General features: G+C 38.6%; 1 protein-coding gene across 1 annotated transcript in view; it reads right to left on the reverse strand.

The window, feature by feature from the left end:
- tbc1d7 (TBC1 domain family, member 7) overlaps positions 1 to 4,989 on the reverse strand; it is a 207,511-nt gene that overhangs the window by 113,222 nt on the left and 89,300 nt on the right. The window lies entirely within an intron of this gene.

The following is a 4,989-nucleotide window of genomic DNA, read 5'->3' on the forward strand; positions in this document are numbered from 1 at the left end:
TGACCAGCTCCTCCCATGTAGTTCTGGGCTGATTTCTCACCTTCCTTAGGATCATTGAGACCCCACGAGGTGAGATCTTGCATGGAGCCCCAGTCCGAGGGAGATTGACAGTCATGTTTAGCTTCTTCCATTTTCTAATGATTGCTCCAACAGTGGACTTTTTTTCACCAAACTGCTTGGCAATTTCCCCGTAGCCCTTTCCAGCCTTGTGGAGGTGTACAATTTTGTCTCTAGTGTCTTTGGACAGCTCTTTGGTCTTGGCCATGTTAGTAGTTGGATTCTTACTGATTGTATGGGGTGGACAGGTGTCTTTATGCAGCTAACGCCCTCAAACAGGTGCATCTAATTTAGGATACTAAATGTAGTGGAGGTGGACATTTTAAAGGCAGACTAACAGGTCTTTGAGGGTCAGAATTCTAGCTGATAGACAGGTGTTCAAATACTTATTCGCAGCTGTATCATACAAATAAATAGTTTAAAAATCATATATTGTGATTTCTGGATTTTTTTTTTTAGATTATGTCTCTCACAGTGGACATGCACCTACGATGACAATTTCAGACCCCTCCATGATTTCTAAGTGGGAGAACTTGCAAAATAGCAGCGTGTTCAAATACTTATTTTCCTCACTGTATATATATATATATATATGAAATTCCCCACACACACACACACACAAACACAGATTACGCAACCATTTAAAACCCAATTCATGGACAAGGAGAAGTCTGTATAGTCAGCTGTAGAACATAAGGCATGAACCCTACTTACTGCACACAAACACAAAAGCACAAATGGAATCCGTTTTTATGTACAAACCCATACACACACACACACACACACACACAAACACACACACTATCGGAGAATTACACATACATTCCATTTTAACCCCTTTTTATAATTTCAAATTGTTCGATTGGAGATGTGGATGTATAAAAGGTGTTTGTGTCTGTTTGTGTGTGTGTGTGTGTGTGTGTGTGTGTGTGTGTGTGTGTGTGTGTGTGTGAGAGAGAGAGAGAGAGAGAGAGAGACTTATCTAGCTGTCAATAACAGTCTACTTGATTTTATATAATTAATTTATTATTTTCTATTTATTTTAACAGGTGTTTATAACTACTGCCTTTTGAAACAAGTTGTCGAGCCTGAGTGTGACGGTATGCGTGCGAGCGTGTACAAACATTATATTCCCTTTTAATGTAGTTTTCTTTAATGGAAATTGTCTCTGACACTCACACGATCATAATCATATTTACTCATACTGTACTCAGCCTCAGACACACAAAAACACACACTGAAAACACCCATAACGAGTAGGCCTGGTGCTTTAAATAACAATACAACACACAACCTGCACTACACCCTCACATCCCTTCAGGAGAAATCAAAAACGAGTGAAAGAGAAGGATGGATGATGGAGGGAGAGGCAAAAGGATTAAGGCAGACAAAAAAAAAAAAAACAGATTTATTTTTTTGGGGGTGGGTTTCTTCACTTTTCTGCACATGGAATGTCATTATCTTCATTTATATCATCGCGAAATATATATTGAAAAAAAAAAAAGAGATAAAAAAAAAGAGATTAAAAAAGAGATTAAAAATATCCATAAAAGTACACATGAAGTATGGAATAAAAAATAGCGAAACAAAAAAATGTATAAAAATAAATCATGCTTAGGTTTGCTTCTCAGTTTACTACAAAAAAAAAAAAGAAAAAAAGAAAGAAGTTGAACTGAATCGTGTTTAATTAAGAACGATCGGAATTAAAAAAAAATTAATAAATAAATAGAACACTAGGCAGATCACTATGAAAAACATACTCAGAGAAGTATGCTAAAATAAACTAAATGAACTAACACACACACACACACACACACACACACACACACACACACACACACACACACACACATTATATATATATATATATATATATATATATATATATATATATATATATATATATATATATATATATATATATATATATATATATATATATATATATATATACACACACACACAACTTACCTGGTACCCAGTCAGGAAAGACGAAGATCACTAGCCTGCTCACACACAGGTCTGTCTTGCATTATTGCTTTTCTTGTTCATGAAATCAGGGTGAAAATCCCCTCTCCCTCCTTTTGGTCTGAGATCTGATGGTATGGTGACTCTGTAAGCTAGGGTAAGTCTGTCTGAACGTTGTTTAATAAACAGTTTAAAAAATCTAACGGATTTTTATTTTTTTTACAACAAATTTTGGCCATTTGGGAGACTTTTATCCAGGGGGACTTACAATAATCTCATTTATACGAGGTGGTATTAAAAAAGTTTCGAGACTAGTTTTGTAACACGCCAACAGATGGCAGCAAAAGGCTGCATGCACAGTCACACAGCCGACCTTCATACTGTAAGTTTGAGTGCCAAAAGACATCATCCTGTGTACATACGCATCTGCGATTTCATTATGGACAGAAAGTTACAACAAACTCCATGTGAAACTGGACATCTGCCACAGAGACATTTGACGTAAAACATTTGGCAAGTTCACGGCAATGAGGCAAAGAGTCGTTTGAGGTGTTTTAAGTGGCACGCGTGCTTCAAGAGTGGAAGAACATCACTGGAAGACACCATTGCACATTTCAGAAGTGGTCTCGAAACTTTTTGATACCACCTGGTACCTCTTAATAGTGGAACCAGGTGCTCCTGAGAGTTCTCATTAATTAGCTCAAAACCTGAGATCATTATAGATTCAACACCAAATCCTCCATGCCAGAGTCTTTACATTTTCAATGGAGAAACAGCATATGTGGAATTTCGAGTATTGATTAGGAGGTTGTTTATCCTCAAAGTCCAATGTCCAAAATCTTGAAATGAGATCCATGAAATGGGGTCCAACTGGAGCTGGTTGTCTTTAGATGGCTTGGGATTCTCGTGGGGTCTGCATCAACTCTTTGAAGGTCCAACATTTTTATGAGGTGGGTACACAACTGGAGCTCGCGCAAACTCTAGATGCCTCTGGATCATTGTGGGGTCAACATCTTTTTTTTTGAAGATCCAGAATAATTATGATCTCATTTATATGTCTGAGCAGCCTTACTTAAGGGCACAACAGTGGCAGCTTTGTGGTACTGGTATTTGATGTCATGACCTTCTAACCAGAGCCCCAACATTGTAACCACTAAGTTACCACCAAGTCTCAGTGGTTAAGGCTCTGGGTTACTGATCAGAAGGTCATGGGTTTAAGCCCTGGAATTGCCAAGCTGCCACTCTTGCACCCTTGAGCAAGGCCCTTAACTCTCTGTTCTCCAGGGGGCACTTTATCATAGTTGGCTCTATTATTGCTCCCATGTTATTAAGCTTTTTATATATATTTTTTTTATCAGACCAAGTCTAGTATTTTACAGCCCATTAATAACATCAGAGTAGTTGTATAATGGCTGATTACAGTACAGCAATGGCCAGTGTGTCTCCAGTCCACTAGAGGGCAGTGTTTCATATTACACTGTGTTAAAAAAATAATGTTGCCAGATGTGAGATATTTACCTGAGACTAAGACTGTGTGCAGCTGTAATTGGTTTGATTGAAACAGTTGCTATGCTGCTGGGGGTTTTGTGAACCTCTGAACCTACCACTTCTGCTTGATGAACATCTCTTTCCAGATTGATGCCTATATTTGCTCAAATTATAAGCTCCACTACTCCAACCTTCCCACATTATGTCTTCATTAAGCTGGTTTTGTGCACAAGGAGAACTGTGATGCAGGAACAGGTTTGGTTTTAATGTCTAGTGTAAAGAAAAAACAAACAGCATAAAAATTGAGCATAGTTCTTTGTATATTTCCAACTGTTTGTGGATATTCAGCTGTCCACAAACATTTGGAGATATAATTTCTTAGCGTTTCTCTCGGGTGCACTGCTTCCAGTACGTGTATGTGGACGTTTGATTTTTTTGTCCAATCAGATTTCAGCCTCTATGTGCTGCCATGTCAATCTAATCTGCCCAGAGCCTTCACAATCAGTACTGGTGGCCTTTTTACCTTAGTCTCTATGAACAATGAGTCTGTTTCTTTAACCAATCAGATTTCAGATTCTCCTCACAGTGCAGCTCGCTGGCCCAGAATAGGGTCATCATTTTTCCGTCCTCTGATTGATTGGTCAGAGGGAAACGGTTACAGCCAAATTCGACTGGCAAAACTGTGTGTGTAGCTCTGCACACATTAATACATCTGAATTAGACTTTTTTATGCCTACGGAGGAAGAGAAATTGATTTGGTCTCGGACATACTTAAAAATCCATTTTCCAGAAAAGCTAGATATCGTGGGAAGGTTGTCCAACCCTGAAGCTAGCTAGCGTGTCTCAGCCCAGGAAAGGGTTCGTTCTCCACTTCCAGACCAGTGAATACGAGCGCTACCACTGGATTACAGCCTCTGAGGCTCTGTGTTTTTGTATTGTATTGATGGTTTCTATAATCGTGACGTGATAGTGGTGGTATTAAGAGGTGGATGAAGTTGGGGCAAGTCACCACTGAAGGCCCAGGTACCAAATGCATGGCCCGCCACTGCATAGTATATAAGAACTTCCAACCCTGTAACCTTATAGAACAGCTCAAATCTTTCCAGACCTACATTCTGGATTCATCCTGAACACCTTTTCTCTGGATTGAGGTCTTTTCAACTGGAGATTACTCGCATGCTTAAAATGGTTGAACAGTCTAAAGATTCTTACGGTTAATGTGGAGAACCGTGTTGATACACAGTAAATTATTCCAAATGCAGGCGAGTCGATCGGTCGGATAAGAAACAAGAAATAAAATATAAATAATAGTAAACCCTCTAATGATTCTTCACAATAACCTGAAGAAGGAAGGCGTTAGGCACATGAGACAGTTCGAATATAAACAATTGAATATTGAAGCGAAATATATGTCTTTCTTATATATCGATATCGGTGGTATCAATATCAACGATACTAGTGCTTGGTATCGGATCG

The sequence above is a fragment of the Silurus aristotelis genome, assembly GCF_946808225.1.
Source record: "Silurus aristotelis genome assembly, chromosome: 29".
Lineage (NCBI taxonomy): Eukaryota > Metazoa > Chordata > Actinopteri > Siluriformes > Siluridae > Silurus > Silurus aristotelis.